The sequence below is a fragment of the Heterocephalus glaber genome, unplaced genomic scaffold (assembly GCF_053883595.1).
Source record: "Heterocephalus glaber isolate CG9 unplaced genomic scaffold, H.glaber_assembly_v1.0 deba00001472, whole genome shotgun sequence".
Lineage (NCBI taxonomy): Eukaryota > Metazoa > Chordata > Mammalia > Rodentia > Bathyergidae > Heterocephalus > Heterocephalus glaber.
Genome location: NW_028258315.1, coordinates 13,842,538 through 13,869,197, shown reverse-complemented (window position 1 = coordinate 13,869,197; position 26,660 = coordinate 13,842,538). Strand labels below are relative to the sequence as shown.

General features: G+C 40.8%; 1 long non-coding RNA gene across 2 annotated transcripts in view; it reads left to right on the top strand.

Moving 5' to 3' along the window:
- LOC110349724 (uncharacterized) overlaps window positions 1-26,660 on the top strand; it is a 537,013-nt gene that overhangs the window by 426,384 nt on the left and 83,969 nt on the right. For both annotated transcript variants that reach the window (XR_015439324.1, XR_015439323.1), the window contains one exon: window positions 241-365. This is a non-coding gene — a long non-coding RNA (uncharacterized LOC110349724). The remainder of the gene's footprint in view (window positions 1-240; window positions 366-26,660) is intronic.

The window sequence follows — 26,660 nt, the reverse complement described above, 5'->3', positions numbered from 1 at the left end:
AAGCCATGTAATATATAACATTCTGTGTCTGGATTCTTTTATTTAGGTTAATGTTTTTGAGATTTATCCATGCTATAGCATGTATCATTACTTACTCCTTTTCATGGCTGAATGATTTTATGCTTATTTTACCAATGAAGAAACAGAGGCACATAAATAACATATTCAGGGTCATACAGCGAGATTTCAGAGGTAGAAACTGAAGTGAGAAGGCCAGTGAAAGTTTCTGTGCATCCACAGGGAAGTGAGAACTGGACAGTAAAACATGAAAAGAAAGAAGAGTGAGAAGAAAGGTGTCCGGTCAGATGTCCAGAGCAGCAGGAAGACACCTGGGGCATCTTAAGAATGGTGCTTAATACTCAGTGGTAAGTGTGTCTCAACCTTCTGTCTGTTGTTTCCAAACCTTAGAGAATTCCTCCTCACTTTACTGTTTTCCATGAAGTGTGCTCTGAAGAAATAATGAAGGAAAATACAGAGCAGAGATAGGTATTTGGAGAAGATGACTTGGACACGCTATGAATTCACAGATGCCTGACAAAGCTATTTACTGAAATATTAAAGGAAAGGAGTATCTTAGTGAAGAGGGATATAGAATGGGGACATACCAGGAGTCATCCTGTTCCCCTCATGACTGAGACCATCTTCTTTACCTTCCTCTGGACAAAGGGTTTTGTGACACAAGAAAAGAAGCTGAAGTTGTTCCTATGTCAGGTCAGCTTCAGAATAGTCCAAAGGTTTTTAAAATTGCATGAGCCACCTTGCCAAGCCAGAGATAAGTTGTTTTGTTTTTTTTTAATGTGTGTGTGATGCAAAGCACAATTGTGTTTAAGTATGTTCACATGCTCCTTGCAGGAGCCAGGGCTGCCATAATTAGCCCCACAGAGTGGGTCCCTTGAAATAAGAAAAATGTGTTCTCTTACAGTTCTGGAGGTTAGACAGGTTGTCAGCATGATGGATTCCTTCTGGAAGGCTCAGAAGGAGATTTTTCTTATGTCCAGGGACAGTAAACTTATGAGCTAAGTTATTGGTGAGAGAAGTCATCAGTTCTTCTGCCCCTGCTGGCTACATGGCGAGCATGCCAGTGGTGTGTGGCTCCTGCCTCAGGCTGTCCGAGATTCTGAAGCTATCAGGACATGGGGTCATTGCCTTTAGGCTTAGAGGATGTGAAATATGTGTGGAAATAGAGGCTGAGCTGTCTCATGCGGAGTGTGGACAGAATGCTCTTGCAGTTGCTTCCTCTGTGGTTTTTCATCTGTTATATAGTATACATCTATAATCCATGTACAGTTGGGTTTCTGTATCCATAGGTTCTGCATCTATGGATTCAACCAACCTGAGATTGAAAATATTTGAAAAAAAATCACATCTGAATTGATCAAACATGTACAACCTTTTTACCCTTTGTCATTATGCCCTAAAAATACAGTATAACAGCTATTTACATAGCATTTATATTATATTAACATATATTTACATAGCATTTATATTATAAATCAACTAGAGATGATTTAAAGTATATAGAAGGATATGTGTAGCTCATGTGCAAGCATTAAGCCACTTTTATATAATGTGGACTTGAGAATCCACAGATTTTAGTGTAAGTGAGAGGTCTTGGACCCAATCCCCCTCAGATATCAGGGGATGACTGTATTTACCTTATTGTGTAGTGGCACTATTTATTCCTCTTTGTTATGTTTTTTGGCAAAGCAGAAACAAACCCTTCCAGCTAAAGAAAAGGCACATATTTAATGAAAAATTCAGACCTAAATAATCTTTTCTGAAGAATGTGATGATGAATATGAAATTAGCATAAATCCTTGTCAATATTTGTTGTAAATTTGGGAGGCAGGAGTAGCATAAGTGACCACCTGTAAACCCAGAAGACAAAATTTTATGGAAAAGTTATTTCAAAAATTCCTCTTTTGAGATTATGCCTGGTGATGATACTTTAACATGTGCAGATATGTTTATTCATCATGCTGGGAAGTATGACTTTGTAGTTAGGTAAAATGATTCTTCTCAGTTAATTTTGCTTAATTTTGATTTTATTTTTTCTTGTACACAAAAGAAAAGTGGTAGCTATTAATTGATGGCTCCATTAGCAGACGAACTTCTTTACAAGTAATTAAACGATGTCATTGTAGATCAGTTTCTTCAGGAGAAAACCAGTTAATTTAAATAATGGTTTGATTTTTTTCCCCACCCTTTTAATGGACTAAAAATAAAGCTTCTGGGTGTTCATTCTGTTGAAGATATGGCATCTGACATCACTGTAATTTATAACTTCACTTAAAAACAATTCAACAACAAAAACTGCAGATATAGATTTTGGCAGAGTACAGCAAAATGGGAAAAATAGTGTTATTACTAAATTAAGAAATCTGTGGAACAGAAATGTATTTGGAATTAAATGCAGTGTGCTTATGGTTCATAATTGTACCCAAACAAGCTGAGATAGTCTCCCAACAAAATAGAAGCTACAGTTGACAGACATGACTATTTTTATTTATAGAGAAATAGAACTACAAAATATTTGTGATAGAGATGGTATTGAATTGAAAAAGTGCTGCAGCCTGGCAGAATGTGCTTTTTAATCTTTTTTGTGTGCTCTGAGATTTTAGAAATGTCTGAACGTTGGGAAAGCTATTTTGGAAATCGACTCAAGCATACTGCAATATATTTTGACCCTTTAGGTTGTTTTTTTTTAATGAGTCTTCTAAATTTTGTTTGCATTTGTTCAAAATCAGCTGGTAATCTGTAGTCAAGCATTCAAGGTATGGTGAGCCAAAAGACTTCAGCTCTTGAAGGTTTTTGGAAAATGTAATTATTGAAAACAGAATTATCTATAAAACAGAGGCAGAATTGAATGAATTAAATTTGAGATTAAATAATTAAGCTTTGTAATCTTTTGGTTTATAGGTAGAATTTTTTGATGGAGGTTTTACTTGTAGTTGAATAAATTCTATGTACTACAATAGAATAAAACTGAGAAGATCTGACTTTTTAGCATCTAGATTTAGCAACATATTTTTAAAAATCATAGAAATGATTTGTATGATGAATTTTGTCTTATCAAATACTTATTTAAAGAGTTCTCCCAGTGAAGAAAAAAGATTTGAAATGAAATATTAACATATCTCAGTAAGGAAAAATTAGAACAGGATAGCTTCCATTTATCAAAGTAAGTTCTTCGCTTATAAGGTGCCTTAGGACCTGTACGAAGAGTACTTTCTTTATTAAAAATACAGCAATTAGTAAGAAGAGACAATTGAAGGGGCCAATAATTTCAAATTTATGAAATATAAAATTCAACTTTGAAAAAGATTTCAATTTTATGAAATAATTTTAAAAACACATATCAGGATATATCCTTTGGAAAAATACCATATACATGCTATTAGACACTGATATGACTTTAGATCTAATTAGAATAAGTGATTAGGAAAATAATATTCCATTTATATTATTTAAAAATATTCAGAGAAATTAATGAGCTTTTAAATTTTTGCTTTAGTTTTGCTTTGTATTTTTTATTTTTAGAATTGACTTTACCTTTGAAAATAATTTATGACTTGAACTATTTTATACCATGGTATATTTTTTACCATTATACAAACTAATTTGTCAATCCATAAATGCATTCTCTAAAAAATTATATAGTTTTATTTATTTTTCTCTCACTCTCAAAATTATCCCAGTGTGGATAATAAATTATATAGTCACGTAGTTAAAACAGATGTCTATTCTGAGTGTTGTTTTTTAATCCCATTACCTCATTTATGGCTTCTGACAGTGATTCATAGTCATCGTGCACTTCCAGAGTCTCGAATGCCAAGAAGTGAAGACTGCCTCCTAATGAGTAAGAAATTTCCCAGCTGGGAAATGAGTACACCTTGGGGACTGATGGTTTTGCTCTTTCCTCCCCTGTTGACTTTGATTTATCTCTCCCTACCATCATGTCAGTAGCAGTGACTTCCATCTCTCACTGGTAACTCTTCATTCAGTAAATAATCATTTTTTAAAAGTTTATTTTGATAATTGTATTTTCATTCATTATTTATCATTAACAAATCATCTTATTGTTTATTTAAATTACAGTATACAGTTCCTTTCAAGGTAAAAGGAAAATGTAATTCTTTTAGCATTATTTCATACTATGCACAACCATACCCACTAATGACTTCATTAAGAGTCAGATAATTAGGTAATTGCTGTTTAAAATGCCTATTATGCAGAAATCCACACAGTGGATTGTGTTATATGTGATTAAGGAACATAGGTGACATAGAAAATGCATCATTTTCCCCTTCAATGTAGTGGAGCACGTGCTCTTGTTATCCAAAAATTCACTGTTTAGGGAAATCTCAGAAAACAGATTCGGGAATGAGGGCCACCTATATCTGAGGAGTGACTTTGGTGGGGCCAGTACTAGGGATTGAACCCACAGCCTTCACACTGAGCTACATCCTCAGCTCCCTTTTTATTTTACTTATTTCTTTATGTATTTCTATTTTGACACAAGGTCTTAGTAAGTTGCTAAGCTGTCCAGGCTGGGATTGAACTTGTCTCAGCCTCCCAGAGTTCTGGAATTAGTTAGATGTCAGGGACTCTTCTAGGCACTGGGGATTTAAGAGTGAACACAGTAGTCAGTTTTTATTTTTATAGAGCTTACCTTTGGGAGGAGGAAGGAGGCATTAAAATAAATAGGTATTATGAAATATGTCATGGGTAGGTGCATACTAAAGAGCAAAACAAATGGGGCCAGAGGGACAGGATGAGAGATGCTAATTTATTTTGTCAGAAAAAGTCTTTTTTGATAAGGTTCAGAGACCTGAATGAAGTAAGAAAGGAAGCCATTGGGTATGGAAGGAGGGCAGGCCAGGCAGGGGATGGGAGGAGGAGGCATCTGGTATGTTTGAGGAAGAGAAGGGATGAGGGAGTGTGCAGAGCCTCGGAGAGGAGGAGAGGACCAGACAGGGTGGCAATGGAGGAGATGTTGGAGGTCTTTGAAAGGTTAAAGACTTTGGATTTTATCTTGAATGAGATGGGAAGCCACTGGAAATTCTGAGCGGGCAGTGATATAATGTGACTTATGTTGACAAAGGATCATTCTAGCTACTGTAAAGAGGAAATAGAGAGAGGGAGAGGAAGGGGGAAGAGAAAGGGGAGGGGGAGGGGAGGGCAGGGGAAGAAAGAGAAAGAGAAAAAGAGAAAGAGAAAGAGAAAGACAATAGGGGAAGCAGTAAGAAGTCTCTTGTAATGATCCAGACAACATGTGGTGAAGGTTTAGACTAGGGTGGTCATGTTAGGAGTGGTAAGAAGCTAGGGGTTCTGGATGTATTTTGAGGACAAAGATGACATGACTTGTGATTAATCACAGGTGGGAGGAAAGTGAGGGCATCTGCCTGGACATTTGAAAGAGTGGAGTTGCCATGTACTGAGCAGGAGAAAATTGGGAAAGGATACAAAAATTCAGTTCTGGACTTGCCTCTAGGACATCCAAGGAGAAATGCAGTGATTGACTACTTATCTCTCTGTGGTCTGGTACCTTCATCAGTAGATTAGAGCTGTTAATATTACCCTATGATAGGATTGCTGTGGGAATCAAGATTTAACAAGTTAAAGTGTTTTGCCAGAGATCATGGCACCCACTCAAATGTTATTACCATGAATATTTTTGATTATCTCATTTTTTTCCTGAGAAAATTCATACCCAAAGAATACACCATTTACTTTAGTGCAGTACAGCACATAAAATTTGAGCCAGAAGTGTTCTTTAAAGCCCTATGAGCTCTGAAGTTTCTGCAGGAAGGCTTTGTGGTAGGCCTGGATCTCAGTGCATGGGCCCCTTTTCCATGAAGGCCTGCAGTGCTGAGCCCTGAGAAGCTGAAGGCCTGGCATATCCCCAGGACTTTCCGACTCTTCCCAGTTTGGGGATGGGGGTGCTGGTACCAACTGCGAAGCCAGATAAAATGACCCATCCCTCTCCCTTCTGTTCTGGAATAACCTGACCCCAGATAGGAGAACCAGCCCCATCAGAATGCTTGGAGGACAGATCTGCCTGATCCAGTCAGCAGGAAACAGAACCCAGATGTATGAACTTGCCTGAGGTCAAGCCCTCTCCCTAGGTTCTCCTTGGGTCTTTATTGGCAAAGCAGGAAGGCAGAGTCTGGGCCTGGGTGGACTAGGTGTGTGGGTGGGAGCTTTTGGGTGGCTGCGGATGGTGAGGGATGAGGGTCCTGGGCCGAGGTAGGGCCTCACACTCACATCACAAGGATGATGGAATTAATGTGTTTGTGGGAGCCATGCTGGACCTTGGACAGTGGTGGGAGTGTAGATCAGAGAGTGTTCTTTTAAAAATGGAATTCTAATTTTTTCAGTCTTCTATTTAAAACCCTTTTGCTGCTTCTATTTATACACCTAGGAGGAGGATTAGAGTGTGACAGCTAAGGGGTACAGGGTTTCTTTTTGAGATAATGAAAAGATTCCAAAGGGATTTGGGTGATGAATGCACAATTCTGTGAATATACTAAAAGTCACTGAATTGTACACTTCAAATGAGTAAATTGTTGGGTATTTGAATTTTATCTCAATAAAGTTGTATAACAAAGAAAGAAAAGAAATCCTTCATTGACTTCTTATTGACAATGGGATGAATATTCTTCTGTAATTGATTTCTGCCTTCCCCCTAGTGTGATCATCTGCCAGTGGTTGCTTGCCTTTTGGGTCTTTGCCCCCAGCCACGGGGAGCTGTTTGTGGTCTCCTGCCTCTAGCAAGTGTCCTGGCCCTGGGCAGTGGTGGCTCTTCCCTCTTCTTCAAGTAACAGAATCCTAGTTCTGGCCCTGCAAAGTAAGGTTCCACTAATATTTCTTTGGCAAACACTCTACTTACATTGGTTGCTCCTCACACTCTTATGACATGTAGCTGTCCCAGTCCCCTGCTGGGCTACGGGTGACAGGAGGGCTGGAACCAAATTGTATTTGAATTGTCCCCAGTGAGTGGCATTCCAAGGACAAGGAAGAGTTGGAGGACGCATTATCCCAGCAGAGAGGAATCTTCATTGCTGATAGTGTTTAGGATTGCCTTCAGAAGGTGATCATACAAAGGAGACTGACATGAAGTTAGTTTTGTCATTGTTTTTATATTTTCTACATTGTAGTACTTTGTGTCCAGGACTGACCACTCCCATCCTCCTTACCTTAATATGTATTTGGTACAGTGTTTTTCACATAGTAGGTATTTTAAAATGACCCAAGAGTGACTGGATTTAGGCACCCAGCAAAGGTTAGGGAGGAAATCCTGCTCTAGATGAAAGGAATGGCCAGAATATGGAGACACTTAACTGATCGCCAGTGAGAGCCTCAGGACTGGTAGAGTGATGGAAGACTCAAGGAAGCAGGCAGATTTGAGGGAGTATTTAACAAGATCTGGAAAAAGAAGATAGATAAAAAAGTGTAGTATAGTGTCTTGTCTTTAGGTGCTCCTATACTTAGCACAGACTAGGTAGCTCTAACAACGAACATCTATTTCTCAGTCTTAGAAGCTGAGAAGCCTAAGATCAAGGCACCAGCAGATCTGGTGTCTGGTGAGGGCTCACTTCCTGGTTTGCACATGGCCACCTTCCTGTTGTGTCCTTACATGGAGCAGAGCAGAGAGCGAGGTCTGCTCTCTGTCCTTATAAATTCACTAATCCCATTTCTGGAGGCTCCAGTGTCACAACCTAATTGCTCTCCAAAAGCCCCACTTCCTATTACAATCCCACTGAGGGGAAAGATTTCAACCTATGAATTCCAGGAAGACACAAACATTGTCCTTAGCAAAGTCACTATTGTTGGTTAAGAGTTCCCCCTTTCTTATGTGCTTTTCTTTCTAGCCACTTTACTTTCCCTTTAGGACAATCACTGTGTTTTCATTGTTTCCCTATTCCTGTTTCTTTCTTATCAGCAACAAAGGCTCCTGTTGGCAAAGATTCTGCCACCAGGGCCTCTAAGAAAGGGAAGAAAGAAAGCCTCACTTCTCATAACCTGTAAAATTCCTGAGCACCTACTATGTTTCAGGAGCAAGACTATGCTGGAACCTACTAGATACTGAACTGAACTAGGCACTCTAAGCATATTATCTTATTCCATCTGTTAATGAAATCCATGAGTTTGTTAGTTAGGGTAAGTAACATTAGCTGCTGTAACAAGCAACCCCCAAATCTCAGTGGGTTAATACAATAAGATTATTTCTTGTTCATATTACAGTTCAGTGTGTGTGTGTGTGTGTGTGTGTGTGTGTGTGTGTGTGTGTGTGTGTGTTTGACTGGGAGGCTCTGCTCTTTGTAGTATTTAAGAGAGACTCGGAATCCTTCATTCTATTTAGTAGCTCTATTTCTATGAGGTCCCTGGATCCTCTGTTGGTTCTTTCTATCCATCTGGCTACTGAATAAGAGACAGCACATGGAAAGCTGTGGGAAAGGTTTTGTAGGCCAGGTCTGAAAATGGCATTCAAGCCTCTGTTCATATCCCATTGACTGGAGCTCATTTGCCCAGGAGCTACAGGGCATACTGGGAAATGTTGCCTAGTTGTGTGCTCAGAGAGAAAATGAAGTGGATTTGGTGAACACGGCACCATGTCTGTCACAGAAGATACTGATAATTGTCACTGTTTTACAGATTGGCTAGCTTTAGCTGTCTTGTGGCAAATAAGGAGCTATTCCCTGAGGGGAAGCTTATCATCTTCTGTTCTAAAACTGCCTCACCTAGCTCAGATTCTGACACATAGGAAGTATGTACTCAGCATGTCCTTCTTGAACTGATTAGATTGGAGAACCCAGACCCTATGGCGGAGTGATTCTTAAATGCACCCTCCCTTCTCTAAGACTTTCTGGTTGTCTGTTTAGCAGGCAGCCCTACCCTCCTCTGCTGGAAGGTTAACAGCTGGAAGCCCTGGCTCCAACCTAGGGCTGATGCTGTGCAGTGAGAGTCTTCTGTGGTAGGTGGGCAGCTCATGGTGCTTTGGAATGCTCTGGAGTCCTGCAGTGTGGTGAGAAAATCCAGCATCCCAGAAATACAAGGGACATGGGTAGAGGAAGAGAAAGAGGGGTGACTGTCAGATCTGATAGTTTCCTCTTTCTCATTAAGAAAGTATAGCTGCATATGCCAAAGCAGAGAATTATCTACTTCTGAGGATCTGATTGCTTTAGGGGACATCCCCTCCCCTCTTAACTCCAGGCAAGCTCAAGTCCTGGTTCATTTGTTGGTCTTGGCAGGTGTTCTTTCTCCACTTTGCTACATGCTGGGTGCTTCACATGATCCTTAAGAGATAGTCATCCTTCTCTTTCTTGTCAGTCCTTTCACTGGGGAAATAAAATTTCATATTGTTCTTAATCTGGATGTTCAGCCTAGCAATACCTCTTATTTTTTTCTTAATTCTGCCTTCTTTTTTTCCTAATCTAATCAATGATTATCAGAGTGGATACATGAGACGAATGGATAACATGAAGGAGAGACTGGTAAAAAGGTTATCAGAGGGGGTAGAAAAAGTCCCCAGAGAATGGAAATTAAAAACAAAGACTGGCAATACAGCTTGAAGAGCTTCATCATTATTAATTTAGGAAGCTTAAAGAGAGCTGGTGACAAGAAAGGGGCAGTAAAAGAATCTTAAGGATAAACCTGCCAAGTATGTGAAGGTTATCCAACCTCTGAAAGCCAGAATGACTGCAGGGCCTTGTGTCTTTTGTCCTTCCATGGGTGCCCTGGGGGACTATATGGTGCAGGTGACAGGCCCCAGGAGGCAGATGGTGGGGCACAGACCTGCAGCATCCTGGCCTACCCCTGTGGGGGTATTCTTGGGGTTCTGAGAAGGCTCCATTGGACTGAGTGGTCTAATGGGCATGTCTAACAGAATATGAAAACTTTACCAGCAAGCCTGCCTGGGCATTGACATCACCCACTGTGGTGAGTCAGGGTGCTAACCAGCTCCTACGATGCCGGCTCTTCACCACTTCGTTTGTTGTGGAGGTTTCCAGGGTCTACAGGAGAGGAGCTGGGCAGCTGAGACAGTGGGTGGAGAAGGTAATCCAGTTCCTGGTGTTTTACTATTGTAACCACTAGCCCCATGGTCCTGATGCACACTGGCTGCATTTCAGTCTTGAGGACATTGTCCCTGTAATTTGTGATGCAGTCCTCCTTGGTGGGATGACTCATTGGCCCTGTTTGAGTGGGTTGATTGGGCACCACAGCTTACAGAGTGCACCCCTGAAGGAAAACCAAGCCCAGTCACCCATGGCCTCTCCTGTGTTCTACCATGTGCTTTTTCCCTTCAGGCTGCTTCCTTCCTTCCTCAATGTTTTTCCTTGTTGGGGCTCATGCTCTCCAGGCCTGTTGCCTGTTCCATGTACAGTATTTTAACTGCAGATAAGGGAATAGCAGTGCCCACATTGGCATGACGATGATGGGGTCATCTCTCCAAGAGAGCAGCCTGGTGTTCTGCGTTGCTGACTCATTAGAAGATGCCACTGGAAAATGCAAAATAACCTGAATCCAGCTTTTTCAATTTCTTCCAGTTCCCTCAGCATCAAACACCAGAGCTGGCAAATGCTGATCTGATTCCATTCTTCAGACAGCGGAAGTTTTTATTGAGCTCACTTAGAGGTACTCCAGGGCTGAGAGGTTTGCAGACAGCAGGTGTGTTCCCTCAATCTAGTATATTTCCTACCTGTTCCAAAAAAGTGTAAGGCTATTCTCAATCTGATATGCTTCAGTTTAAACCCAAGACAGATAGCTTCAATACATTAAATTTTTTAAGAAGAGAGAAATTGCCCCCCAACTATACAAAACAAATAATGGACATGAAAAACCAAATAAGCACTAATACAGTTGTAGTGGGGGACCTCAATACCCCACTATCACAAATAGATCATCTAGACAAAAAATTAACAATGAAATTCTAGAACTGAACCAAGCTATTGAACAAATGGAGTTAATAGATGTTTACAGAGTGTTCCACCCCACAAAATCAGAATACACATTCTTTTCAGCTGTACACGGGTCATTCTCCAAAATAGACCACATGCTACCTCATAGGGCATGTCTAAGTAAATGTGAAAGAATTGAAGTTAACCCCCTGTATATTATCAGACCATAGTGCAATAAAATTGGAGAGCAATATCACAAGAAACCAGAAAACCCCCATAAACACATGGAAATTGAATAACACTCTCCTGAACAACCAATAGGTCACAGAGGAAATTAAAGAAGAAATTAGACAGTTTCTACAAGTAAATGATAATGCCAGTACAACATACAGGAATCTATGGGACACAATGAAAGCAGTTCTATGAGGGAAATTCATAGCAGTGAATGCCCATATTAGGAAAACAGAACTCAAATAAATAACCTAATGCAGAACCTCAAGCTCCCAGAAAAAGAACAGCATAATGAACCCAAAGCTCATACAAGAGAGGAAATTATAAAGATCCAAGCAAAAATCAGTGCAATAGAGACTAAGAGAACGATACAAAAAAATCAGTGAATCAAAGAGCTGGTTTTTTGAAAAAATAAATAAAATCTATAAACCTTTAGCCAACCTTATCAAAAAAAGGAAAGAAAAGGCTTAAATCCATGCAATTAAGAATGAGAAAAGTGAAGTCACAACAGACCCAGCCGAAATCTAGAGGATCATCAATACCTACTTTGAGAACCTGTACTCTAATAAAATGGAAAACACAGAAGAAATGGACAGATGCCTAGATACATATTAATTGCCAAAGTTAAATGAAGAAGATACAGAAATTCTAAACACCCCAGTAACAATGAGTGAAATTGAAAATGTAATAAAAAATTTACCAACAAAGAAAAGCCCAGGTCCTGATGGCTTCGCTGCTGAATTCTACAAGACATTTAAAGAAGAACTATTGCCATTACTCTTTAAACTCATCAAGGAAATTGAAAGGGAAGCAATACTTCCAAATTCATTCATGGAAGCAAGTGTTACTTTGATTCCAAAACCAGGGAAAGACCCAACCCAAAAGAGAACTACAGGGCAATCTCCCTGCAACAAGATACTGGCAAACATAATACAGAGGGTCATCAAGAAGATCATACACCCTGATCAAGTTGGATTAATCCCAGGGATGCAAGGATGGTTCAACATACATAAATCAATAAATGTGATGCACTATATTAACAGAGTCAAGGACAAAAGCCATATGATCATCTCGATAGATGCAGAAAAGGCATTTGACAAAATCCAACACCCATTCATGATAAAAACCCTCCAGAAAATTGGACTAGAAGGTCTTTATCTCAACCTGATTAAGGCTATCTATGAAAAACCAACAGCCGCTGTCGGGAGCAATGGTACATAATTTTAGGGAAAAATCATTTAGCCTAGTTCTCCTGCCTACAGCCCAGCTATGGAATTCTGAGACATAATTCCATTTTGGCCTCCGGTCACAACTGAGACCTCAATGATCTGGTGATGCTGTGATTCTCCAGGAAAAGAAATATCCTGGGAGCTGAAAACATCCTGGGAGGAACAAACATCTACTCAGTTCCTCCTTGTTCTTGGAATGTTACATCTTATTTACGCAGGATGTACTGAACTCTCTGCAAGTCATTAATTACATTTGTTTCTCCCAATGTACTGAATAAAAGGTGCGGTAAGCTGGGGGCTTTTGTCTTTGCCGCCCAGAGCAGCACTGATCAGACCCAAAGCTCAGCTTCTTCTCAGTCTCATTTTTCTACCTTTCCTATAATTCGCCTTGTGCTGCCGTGGCTCACAGGAGACTAGGACTCACTGCAGAGGTTCTAGTGACGTCCCCTTTCCCTGTTCCCTACAAGCCACCATCATACTAAATGGTCAGAAACTGAAAACTTTCATGCTAAAATCAGGAACAAGACAAGGATGCCCACTATCACCACTCCTGTTCAATATAGTTCTGGAAACATTATCCACAGCAATTAGAAAAGAGAAAGAAGTAAAAGGAATAAAGGTAGGAAAGGAAGAAGTTAAACTGTCATTATTTGCTGACGATATTATACTTTACATAGAAGACCGAAGAAACTCTGCCAAAAGACTTCTAGACTTAATTGACAGATACAGTAGAGGAGCTGGATACAAGGACAACACTCAAAAAACAATAGCCTTCTTATACACAAATAACAGGCTAACTGAGAGAGAAATTAGGGAAACAATTCCTTTTACAATAGCATCCAAAAAAATGAAATATCTAGGAATCAATCTAACAAAGGAAGCAAAAGACTTCTACATTGAAAACTACAGCACTCTGAAAAAAGAGATTGAAGAGGATATAAGAAAATGGAAAAATATCCCTTGCTCCTGAGTAGGAAGAACCAATATAGTGAAAATGGCCTTATTTCCAAAACTACTATGTAGATTTAATGCAATGCCAATTGAAATTCCAACAATATACTTCACAGAACTAGAGAAAACAATTCAAAAATTCATTTGGAACCAGAAGAGACTTACAATAGCAAAAGCAATTCTAAGCAACAGAGACATGGCTGGGGGTATCACAATCCCCAACTTGAAACTATACTACAAAGCTACTGTGATAAAAACAGCATGGTACTGGCAAAGAAACAGACCTGAGGATCAGTGGAACAGATTAGAAGATGCAGAAATAACTCCAAACATACTCAGCCACCTCATCTTTGACAAAGGAGCCAACCACCCTCATTGGAGGAAAGATAGCCTATTTCATAAATGGTGTTGGAAAAACTGGATTTCAACCTGCCAGAGATTAAAACTAGACCCATACTTATCACCATGCACTAAACTAAGATCAAAGTGTATAAAGATCTAAATATTAAGACAGAAACACTAAACTTGTTGGAAGATAGGTAGAACTCTTGAAGATATTGGCATAGGAAAAGACTTTATGAACAAAACCTCAGTAGCAGAGGAACTAGCACAAAGAATCAACAACTGGAATCTCATCTTATTAAAAAGCTTTTGCACTGCAAGAGAAACCACCAACAGAGCTAAGAGACAACCTACAATCTGGGAACAGATTTTTAGCAGCTGTACCTCAGACAAAGGACTACTATCTAGAATCTATAAAGAACTGAAAAAAAATCAGACCACTCAAATATAAAGACCAAGTTCAAAAATGGGCATCTGAAATGAAGAGACATTTCTCAGACAAAGAAGTAAAAGCAGCAAATAAACATATGAAAAAATGTTCAACATCACTGGTCATTTGAGAGATGCAGATGAAAACAACACTGAGATTCCACCTCACCCAAGAAAGAATGGCTGCTATCAAGAAATCAACCAATAACAAATGCTGGCAGGGGTGTGGAGAGAAAGGAACCCTTCTCCATTGTTGGTGGGAGTGCAGACTGGTGCAACCACTGTGGAAATCAGTATGAAGATACCTCAAAGAAGTAGGACTAGAGGTCCCATTTGACCCAGCTATTCCCCTGCTGAGTATCTTCCTCAAAGAATTAAAAGAATCATACCACAGTGATATATGTGCACCCATGTTTATAGTGGCACAGTTTGTAATAGCTAAAGCTTGGAGACAGCCCAAGTGCCCATCAACTGGAAACTGGATAAAGAAGATGTGTTTTTTTTTTTTATAAAATGGAGTACTACTCAGCCATAAAAAATGAGAAACTAGAGACATTTATAAATGTCTCTATAAATGGATGCATATTGAGGGCATACTCTTAAGTGAAGTAAATAGGACACACATGTGTAAATAACGAATAGTTTCTCTAGTGTGAGAAACTGAAAGTGTAATTAAGGATTAAAATGATTAAAATAAATAATTGATAATTTGAAATAGGAAAAGGTCCAAGGGTTTGGGAGTGGCGGGAGGGGAAGGGGAAAGAGAAGAAGGGAAAGGAAAAATTATGAGAAAGGAAAAAAAAATGGAATAAAAGTCTGTGTAAATAGGGAAGGGGGCACAGGTAATGGGGAAAAAATAAGAACTAAGATACATCATGTACAGGTACAAGTTCCCAATGATAAATGTAAATGTATTGTATACCTAAAATGTACCAATAAAAGAATTTAAGCAAAAAAAAAAAAAGAGAGAAATTAAGGATAAAGAAATCCTTATACACACAGAATTCTTTTTTTTTCTGGTGCCGGGGACCAAACACGGGACCTTGCCCTTGCAAGGCAGGTGGCAGAACCAGTGAGCTACATCCCTGACTCTCCACACCGAATTCTGAAAGCTAGGCACAGTGAGGCAGGAAGATCATCAGTTCAAGCCCAGCCTGGCCTATGTAATAAAACCTTAATCAAAAAACTTAAAAAAAAACTTGACTTTAAACAAATGACATATTTTCTGACTCTTCAATACAATTTAGGCTACCTAAATTCATAACAAGAAGACCTAGTAAAAAATACTAAAGTAGAATGGGTTTGGAACTACCTTACAATGCTTTATACACTTTTTCCCAAATTCCCTGATATCAGAGGACCATGACTGGGCACCAGAGAGGTCTAAAGACAAGTTCAGAGGCAATCACATCAAGGGCAAACTTTTTCAAGGTCATACTTTAAATTTAGATGGTAAATGTTCCATGTTTGTTGCATACTACTCCATAATCTATTTTAAGGTAAGATGGTGTACAGTACCTGGTTTTTATTATCTATGAAGATCCCTTGGCTTCCCCACCTTACGTCAGGTTGACACTCCCTCTGTGTCCCTCTGTGGCTTGGTGTCCTTGCAGTGAAGCATGGCTGCCCCCTCCTGCAGCCTCTGTCACCTGTGTTGGTCCTTGTGACAAGGCCATTGCTCACCCCTTCATGCAGTGTCAGCGAAGGAGGAGGAGCCCGGAGAGGCCTCAGACCAGCTCTGGCCTTAGTACGCCTTCCTGGTCCCCAAGATCCTGCCCATTTTGTCCATTCTCCCTTGTTATCGGGCTTTGGAGACAATCTGTTTCACTCCCAGGCTGGCTGATGAAGAGGGAGGAGGCAGGGGTGGATGAATACTGCCAGCTTTCTCAATTTCTCATTTGCTTTAAGTTTTTGTTTTTTTGTTTGTTTGTTTGTTTTGTACTGGGGATCTAACTTGGGACCTTGCGCTTTTGAGGCAGGTGGCGGCCATTTGGTTTAAGCTTAAATTGGGGCAAACTACTCTCGAGTCTGAGTTTTTTTCTCATATGTAAAATATACTCATAAAGTCCCAACATTAGAGAGAAATATAATATTATGAGGGCTGTTTATGTCTTAAAATGCATGAGTTCCCCTAGGACCCAAAAAGTGATCAGTAAATATCACTTAAAGGAACACAGTTCCAGTAGAAGTATGAGATGAGCCTAGAAAATCCTGTATCCCAATGCAAAGATGGGACAGTTTAAGCATCAGTAAGGTAATTACTGCAAGCCACACATGGTGGCACAGGCCTATAATCTCAACAATCTGGGAAACTGAGGCAGGAGGACCACAAATTCTAGCCCTGCTTGGGCAACTTAGAGACTCAGTAAAACCCTGTCTCAAAATAAACAAAAACAATGACAACAACAACAAAAACGTGTGTGTGGGGGGAACTGGAGATATAGCTCAGTGCAGTGACCTCGGATTTAATCCCCTTTAAGCACCCCCATGAATAACTATAGTGTTTGAAACACATTCATTACCTTTATACCTGCTAGTCAGTAAGTGATTGCTGAAAGAAAAAAATCTCTCTGGTCACCTTTGGAGGAATCTAGGAAACTGTGTTCTTATTTTGAAAACTGGCAAATGAAAAAATCAAGCATTTAGTTACATGCCTTATATGAATTCTACTAAGTAGTTGACCAGAAAGTTTTTCTTTATGCAAGTACACCAGCTAATAAATAAAAATCAAATGATGAAATAAGAACATAGTATCTTAGAGCCCCAAATGAATAAATGGATCCAACCCAGAGGTTCTCAGCATTGCACTGCTGACATTTGGGGTAGATAATTCTTGTGTGTGTGTTTCTGTAGAGGGAGTGTCCTTTGCACCCTAGGACATTTACCAGAATTCCTGGCCTCTCTCCACTACGTTGCATTGGCCCGTCCCCCAAATGTGACAACCAGACATTGCCAGGTGTTCCCTGGGAGGGCCAGATTGCCCTGGTCAGGACCACTGCTTCAGATGATAATCACCAATGACTGATAATAGCACAGAACAGGGACGCTGGCCTTAGATATCTCCTCCTAGAAGTACAGTATACTCTATGCCTTTGAAGTTTGTACAAAACAAAACAACACAAAAACACCCCCCCCACACACAAGACCAAACTGATCTAAACTAAGCGTGTAACTAATTTCAGCTTTACAAGACACACACACACACACACACACACACACACACACACAAATGAGATAATAAAGACTGTGCACTGATAATTACTAAGATGAGTGATGGGTGTGTCAAGTTCCTTGTGCTATCACCTACTTTTCACGTTGTTACTGTTGTTTTATTTTTTGGACTTGGTCTTGAGGTCCCTGTCTGAAGAGTGGCTATAAACCCTGGGCCCACCCTGATGGGGTCCAGGGACTTGGTCATGGATGTGTCCTATGTCTTTCAGAGTCTGGAAGATGGCCTAATTCCTGAGTGTCCATCTATTACCAGGTGTCCCTCTCCCAGGGATATTTGTACTGCTGGATGTCCTTGTGGCTCCTGTCTGAGCTGGGTCCAGTTTATTCCTGCCAAGATAGCTGCTTCCTAGGGAGGCCTGAATGGAAAAGAAATGAGGGCCCAGCTGACCAAAACACACGAAATAATAGGAATAGTGTGCTACTCAGAGATCCATCCCGGAAAGAGGAAGGAGGTGGCCTGCCTCTTGGGGCCATTGGGCAGGAGCAGCCATTGGGGATTGACTACATAACCAGTAAATGAGGAATGAGAGAAAGAGAGAGAAGGAGAGAGAAGGAGAGATAGTCAGAGACGGAAGCAGGGGTCCTGTGGTCCACAGCCTTTACTGGGGACCTGAGTGTTATCCAAACAGATTCCCCAAGGGGAGTTCTAATGGGTGGATTTAGAACAAGCAAGCATGAGGTCCCTGGACCGATGCTGTGACTGGGAGCTGCTTACCATGGCATATCTGCGCATCCTCCTCGGTACGGCCATTAGTGTGCTGTTCAAAAGTAGGCTGTATCTGGTTGTCCTGTGGAGAGGCAGTCACCAGGAGGTGGCTGTACATGGCAGATACCGGGCTCCACCACTTGGAGGAACAGAGAGGAGACTTGGAGACTGTCCTGAGTGCCAGGGCCCTGCTTCTGGTATGAGAAAGCCCCACTTACATACTAATAGTTGTCCACATAGTATAAAATTATAAAAACTCTCTGTTTATATGTCTGGCTATTTCTTTTTTTTTTTTCTATTTTCTAGAGTAACTTAAATGTTTTTTATTAGTACATATTTGCAGTATCAATGTTTACATTTCTTGTGTGGAGTTTGTCCACGTACATCACACATCTTGATTCTTTTTTCATCCCTTTTGCCTTCCCTTCCTTTCCCTTGAGATGCAGTATGCATATGTACCAATTCCCCTAGATGACTGTAATTATTATGTATCACCAACATGTACTAATAAAAACATTTTAAAAATGGAATCATAATATAAAAAAATGCACTCAGAGAAATCCCTGACAACACTGCTAGAAGTTCTTGTTTTGTTTTGTTTTTCTTCAGTTCTGGGATTGAACCCAGGACCTTCCCACTGAGTACATACCCAGTACCCTCTCCCCTTATTTTTAAATTTTGAAACAGGGTCTCACTTATTGCCCAGGGATAAGCTCAAATTTTTGCTCCTCCTGCCTCAGCCTCCCAGAGTACTAGGTTTATAGGAATGCACTGCCAGGCCTGGCTGCTAGAAGGTTTAGTCCATCCCATCAGCTTTACGCCATGGGGCCTGATTTGAACACACAGTCACTAATGTGAGTCCCAGGTTCAACTCTGCAGCCAAATCTTCAAATGGGTGTTTAGGAGTTAGGAGAGACAGAGAAGGGTCAGGACCCATCCTCATATTAATCGCTGTAAGTAATGGATTAACTGATTCATGATTTTCATAAATTTATTAGGCCTCTGCTTAATAAAGATTCTCCTGTAGTACCTTTTGTCATATATCATTCCTTTTTGAGACTAGTTTCCCCTTTTGTTGCAGAGCTCGGCCATCCAGGGGATGACCGGTGCACAAATCTGGGGTTTAACAAAGCTGATGTGTCCTGAACAGAAGGTGGAGGGAGTGGGGACACCCAGGGACACAGGCTGGGAGGGGAAAAATGTCCCAGTGAATCAATGGTGTATATGTACTCCCGAAGACAGGCAGGTTGATGGATTTGAGCATCAGAATAATGGGTTTGACGAATTAACCTGAGTCCTCTCACTTCTTGCCCCCAGTCTGTCATTCTCCTGTCACCAGCCCCTCCCTGCCTGAAAGCAGCCAGGCTATCTCACCTTTGTAGTCTGGGGAGGATGTGATAGAATCTAAAGCAAATACGCATCCTGGTGCCTTGCACTGACTTAGCCAGCTTTGAAAGGACTGTGCCCTTAGGGAGAAGGAAGCAGGTTGGCTTCCTACACCCCTCACCTTCAGATCTAGATAAGGGTACCCTGGGGTTAAGAAAGGAGGAAAGGCAGTGGGTAAGTGACAATCCTGAAGAGACAGGGATCCACATATCCTTCTTCCAGGGGCCACTTCAGACTAAGATGAGACATTGCAGAAACCTCCATGCCCCAGGGTGACCCAGGCCAGACCTGCATGCTGCTCCCAACTTTGACTGTGCATAGACTAGGAGAAAGCCTGTGAACTACAATGCAATGTGCAGCAGAAGGAGGACAATGATGTTTCAGGGACCTGTGGGCCAAAGGCTGCCCCAGCAGACAGCTGCAGAGGTGAGTGGCATTAAGGACTGAATGACGGTCCTTTTACAAAACCTTGCTTCATGTAACTTCTTCAACCCCAGAAAAGCAGTCTGCAGAACTGACAAAAACAGCAGTGTTTCTGCCTGCCTCACACATAGAATGTAGGCTTCAGCAGGCCTTTTGGGCTGAGGTTCTTGGCCACAGCAGGAAAACACCCCATCTTAAGAGAGCAGCAGTAGTTAGTGATACATGATCATCACTCCCCCGCCCTTTTTTTTCTCATTAGCACTGCAAAAGGTGCTTTTCTTTACAGTACTCATTGTGGTTTTGTGTGCATAAGCCGGTCTTTGGCCGAGCTGCTGTGAACAAACTCTGTGTCTTTGTCTCTTGAGTACTTAAGGAAGGATTTTGAACTTTTTAGAAATGTTTGAGATGTTTGGGTACAAGTGATTGGACAACAGTTTGAACAAGTTTATACAAGGAGAAGGCCTTTGTTCAAAGAATCCAGCATTTAGGCCCAAGGATGACGTATATCGAGAGGCAGGGCCTTGAAGACAACCAGCATGTCTTTCCCCTCTGGTCTACTTGGTATATTCACTACCACCACTGACTGGGGGTTGAACCTAGGGCCTTCATACTGAGGTATATCCCTGGACCTTTTTTTGTTTTTATTTTGAGACAGGGTTTGTTCACACAACCTCTGGAACCCTTGAGTTATATAACAATAACGTCTTTCCCAGAGACGACCTACATCATCAGGCCCGTGTCCTGCCCTAGACCTACTAAATCAGAGTCTCTTGAAAAGCGGTATGAGAATCTGAGTTTCAGAAAGATGTATAGCCTTGTCCATATTATCTGGTATGAAGTTTGAGATTCTCTGAATGATAGATTCAGCCACCACAGAGAGACTGAATTGATGCTGTCCTGAGTCTTAAGAAAATCCCCAGGGAAGGGCTTCCTTGGCCTCCCTTGGATCAGGTACAGGTGTCTGGACTGGCCCACAGTGGACTGGGGAATGAGCTCCTGTGATAACATGCTGCCACTCTGAAAATCATGTGTGGAATGAGCAGGGGTCCCAGAGGAGGGAGCGATGTTCCTGGGGGAAAGAGGGTATGTGCCGGGCAGGCTGAACTGCAGGCATCTACCCTATATTTTCACAAGTTTCGTAGAAAATGAGGATTGGGGTCCTCAGCAGCTACTCATTAGAACCTCTGAGTCAGTTCTCTTCCTATTTCCTGAGCACCTGTTTCACAGCTTTGCCAATATCCCCCAGACTCTATTTCTAAATTCTAGAAACTGTTTTATTTCTTCCTTGATTTTTTCGGTGACCTAATGATATTCAAGAGTATATTATTTAATCTCCAGGTGTCCGCAAAATTTCTGTGGTTTCTTTTGCCATTAATTTCTAGTTTCCATGCCCTACCATCTGATAATATACATGAGATAATTTTGCCTTTTTGTCTTTATTTAAGGAAGATTTATGAGCTAGTATGTTGTATATTTTTCAGAAAGTCCCATGTGCTGCTGAGAAGAATGTATATTCTGTTGTGGTAGAATACTTTGTAGATATCTATTAAGTCCATGTGTTTGAAGGTGTGGTTCAACTCTGATATTTCTTTGTGGAATTTTTTTGTCCTGTTGATCTGTCTATTTGTGAAGGTGGAATTCTTAGATCCCCACTATGATTGTATAGATGTTTATTTGATCTTTTTGTGCAGTGGTGTTTGTTTTATGAAGTTGAGTGCACCAGTATTCTATGCATATATATTTGCAATTGTTATCTCTTTCTGTTAAATCATTCCCTTAATGAATATGCAGTTACCTTCTTTGCCTCTTCTGATCAGTTTTGGCTTGAAGTCTACTTGGTCTGAAAAGAGGATAGCTACTCCTGCTTTCTTTCAGGGTTGTGTTGCATAGAATATTTTATTCATCCTTTTATTTTTAGATTATGATTTTTTTTTTGGATTAAATGTGTCTCTTGTATGTAGTATATTGCTAAATTTTATTTTTTCATCCTGTCTGCCAATCCGTGTCTTTCAGTTGGGGAGCTAAGGCCATTTATGTTGACAGTTATTACTGAAAGGTATTGACTTATTCCTCTCATTGCCTTATTTTTATATTATTGATTCCTTTATTTTTCCATTTTGTTTAACTGCTCCTCCTGCTTGATACGTTCATTCTATCAGACTTTTCAGCATTGCTGGCTTCATTATTTTATCTAGGGTTATCCTTGAGAGTTTTTTGAGAATGCTTGTTTGGTGGTCATGAATTTCTTAACATGTTCTTTGTCATGGAATGTCCTCAATTCTCCGTCAATTTTGAAAGATAGTTTTGTAGCATATATTAGTCTGGGTTGAAAGTTTTTGTGGGTTTTTGTTTGTTTTGGTGGTGGGGGCTTGAAATACTTCACTGCAATCCCTCCTGGCCTTTAAGATTTTGTTGAGAAGTCTGCTCTAATACCAATGGGCTTATCTTTATATGTTATTTGTTCCTTTTATCTAAGAGGTTTTTTTTTTTTTTGGTACCGGGGATCAAACTCGGGTCCTTGCACTTGCATAGCAGGCATTGAAACCACTGAGCTAAATCCCCAGCCCTTTTTCTAAGAGTTTTTAAAATTCTGTTCTTGTGTGGTGCTTCTGGGAGTTTTTACTATGATGTGTCATGGAAAAGTAGCTAGTCATGGCCATTGTGGTTCTATATGCCTTGCTTACCTTTATATTGAATTATTTTCTTACACTTGGAAAGTTTACTTCTATGATTTCTGTAAGTATTTTTTATTTCATAATACTGTCCTTTGACTTTTCTCTAACTCCGTTTAGTCTTAGGTTAGTCTTCTTTGCATCATCTGGTAGCTGTTTGATCAATTTTCCTAGGTCTTTTGCTATTTTTAATGTTTTAGTATATATTTTCAGGCATCAGACCTGTCTACTAGATCTGATATTCTCTCCTCACCTTGTTCACCACTGCTGCTCATGCTTTAATACAATTCTTTATCTTGGAATTTCTGTTTGGCACTTCTTCATGGAATCTTAATTCTTTGATAAATTTGTCATTCATGTTTTCAGTTGTTTTGGTCAGCTCTTCTGATTTTTTAATTTGCATCTTCTTTAAGCTCATTGATCAGTTTGTTTATTAAGTCCACTACTTGTTTGGTTATATCACTTTTGAGTTTGCTGAATTTCTTTTTTGGGGGCTCATTTCCAGTACTTCAGCCATCTGACTTCTGCTTTCCTCCTTATTGATGTTCTTTGGGTCTACTTTTGGGGAGTTGAGAGTTTTTGGAGGCATTTTGTTGCCTTGTTTTCTCATGCAGTGTGTGTGTGTGTGTGTGTGTGTGTGTTTGCATGTGTGTGTGCTGAGGGTTGAGGATCAATTTGAGTAGAAAGACTCTGTGGCTACCAGAGAGTATGGAGAACCTTTTAGCTGGTACTGCTTTCTAGCAATGTGCTTTTAGATTTCTTTGCTTCTTCATATTTTTTACCTCCTTGATCTGCTCAGTTAAATTGGATTGGACTCAGACACTATGTTGCAATGGGAGAATTCCTACAGGTTATAAACACATCAACAGATCCAATCATATATCAATCATGTACATTAAAACTTGTTTTAACAATTTCACCCTTTTATCAGTGTCCCATACAGACTGAGCTATGCTGTTGTCAAAAGTTAGTTTGGGATATGGAAGGAAAGGAGAAGAAAAGGAAGAGGAAAAGGAGAGGGGCTAAGTCAGTAAGAAGAGAGGTAGAGAAGAGAAATATCAATAGGTGAAAAGCAAACAGAAGGTCAGTCTATATAACCTCAGTTAATTTGGGGGGTGGTAGGATGTGGCATAATTTTCCCAGTATCAGATTCTCTATCAACTTCTTTTCCAGGGACCTTACTCCAGCTCCTTTCTATTGCAGGGCAAATCCCATGATTGCCTCCATGTTTCCCCTCCACAAGCCTTTTATCTAGTTCAGTGCTGGGAGGCCTCTGAACCAGATGTCACTCTGTCCCCCCACTCATGGTCCTGCTTCAGTCACTGCCACAAGAGCTTCACTTTCTAACCTGCAAACTTGGCACAATCCCAGGGCTCCTTGTGCCCTGCAGTCTCCAGTAAGCAAGTGCTGGGGGCTTCCCAAGGCATACCTGCTGGCAAACATGAGCAGTGCACTGAATGTCCCACAAGTATAGCACTCCCATAATGTGTATGAGGAATGGGTGACTACTTCTGGGTTGATTAAGCCTTCTGTCTCCCCAAAGTCTTGGCTCTCTCAGGCACCATTTGCTCATGGACCCCTTGTGCCTCAATCCTATCTTCACTTATATTCAAGTTGTAAATCTGAGTGCACTAATTCCCAAGTGCACACCTGTATTGTCTCATACTACTCTCTGGCTTTCAGTTTCTCTGAAGCACTTGCACATATCTCACTCACAGTGATCCTCTTCCTGGTGGAGAGGTTAGGGTGATTGTGAGCCTGTTCCATCAGCTAGGCTGCTGCTGATGTGCTACTGATGTGCCCTCCCTCAGGAAGCCCAATCCTCTTCAAGATAGTGTGTGTGGGAGGGTGCCATGATCCAATGGGATTACAAACCCCATTGACTGTGGTTTTTGGTCCAGCAAATTTCTCTTTCTGTTTACTCTCCAGTATCAGGCTTTCTCTTTAGCCCCCACCTCAGAGTATTTGCTTTTATCCAGTGCATGGTTCAGAGACTCTTTCCTTTATCATCACCCTCTAGTTGGCCATGATGGTCCTACCCCTCAAATTTCTTTCTTTTACTTTCACTTCTGTTATGGTTTATATTTGAAAACATTCATCAGAGTCTTATGCATTCATAGGCAGGGCACTATACTTACTGGTGGATTAGTCCACTGATGAGTTTATAGCTACATGTACTGTTAGGAGGTAGAACCTGGTCAGAAGAGGCAAGTTACTGGGGGTATGGTCTGGAAGGGTATATCTCCCTCCCTAGCTCCCACTTTTCCCTGCTTTCTGGCTGCTATCAGGTAACTAGTTTTCCACCCTGCCTTCCTGCCTTGGAGCTGCCCAAAATAAACCTCTTCTTTTTTAAGTTGTAGATGTCAAGTATTGTGCTTCAGTTCACAGGGCTCAGCCATTCACATATGCAGAGGCTTCTGTAGCCATGATGTAAAAGGGCCTGGCTACTGCTGGAGTCAGTGGCAGACCTTGGCATCATCAATGTAGTGCTAGTTTTATGGGCATACAGAATGCAAGAGTTGTGGGGTCAGAAAGGTTTTCATCCAGCCAGATTTTAGAAGAAAGCCTGGGGGGCCAGACAGTGTACCCCTGGGAGGGCACTGAGTGAAGCTATGAGACTGAAGCCAAAAATAAAGTGGAGACCCCAGAAATTTGTTGAAGCCAGGCACATGGAACCTGTGCAAGGAGTGAGAAAAGCCAGCCCAAAAGAGAAGCTATGAGGACTACAACTATGAGCAATGCCATAGGACCAGGGTACCTAAGCCATTTGGAATTCACATCTCATCACAGCTTATGCTAGGTGCTAGACATGGAGCTACGGGATTTAATGTTTTCCCTGCAGGGCTTTGGTCTTCCTTTGATCCAATTCTTTCTATTTCCCCATGCCTTCCTTCTGGAATGAGAATGTTTACCCTGTGCCATTGCATGTTGGCAATGTTTAACTTTCTTTTTTCTTTTTTACAGGGCTTACAGCTGAGAGTTTGACTTAAGTCTCAGGGGAAACTTTGGACTTGAACTTTTTAGCAATGCTGGAACTGTTCAGATTTTGGCACTCTTAGAGGTGGACTAAATGCATTTTGCATAGAGAGATGTGCATAAATATTTTGGGGACCAGGGGTAGAATGTTATGGTTTGTATCTAGATGTGCCTGCAAAGCATCATGCTATCATAGGCAAGGCTTTTGAGAGGTGATTAGATAATGGATGTGCTATACTCACTGGTAGATTAGTCTAGCCATGAGTTTATAGCTAAATGTGCTGTGAGGAGGTGGGGCCTGATTAGAAGAGGTGAGTCATTGGGGGCATGGCCTGGAAGGGTTTATCTCCCTTCCAGGTGTTTTCCTTTGCTTTCTTCTTCCCTGCTGCCATGAAGTGAGCAGCCTTCCTTTGCTCAGGCCTTTCTACCTTGAATTCTTGCCTTGGAGTCGGCCAAAGTAAATCTCTCCTTTCTTCAACTTGTGAATGTTGGGTATTGTGTCTCTGTGACAAAAAAAAGTGACTCAGACAACCTTTCTTCATATTGTTGTTCCTTCTCATCATGTCTCATCTTTCTCCTCCAAACACCCTGGCTCAATCACTGTTTTAGTTTGTTTTTTTGTTGCTACAACAAAGTGATCAAGTCTGGGTACTTTCTAACAAAACAGGTTTATAATTCTGGTAGGTAGGAGGTCTAAGCAGCATTGAAAAACTGTTGAGGGCCCCCTGCCTGTATCACATCCTGGCAGAGAACTGGAAAAGGAACTGGCCTTTATGCAGAAGGGGCCAAGTGCAAGGAGTTGCCTTGCTTTATAACATCCTGCTTTATAATATCCTTCATGATGTTTTCCCCACACTTTTCTCAACCCAACTAGTTGAGCAATTACTACTGATTCTTCCAGGTCCAGCCTTGCTGCTTCCTTCTCCTTGGATTTATCCTCTGTGCTATTTCCTAGCTCCAGGATCCAAGCTACCACGTTGTCCATTTTGCACTCCTAGAATATGTTCTTGCCTCGGTGATCACACTCTGTTTGTCTTTCCTACTACACTGCAACCTCAAGAGCAGGGGCATTATTCATTTTGGAAAATCTTTAATACCCAACTCACAAAAGTTGCTACATAAATGATGGCTTATCCACAATTGAACAAATTAGTGTTTGCTCTCTGTCAGCATGCCTCTTCAT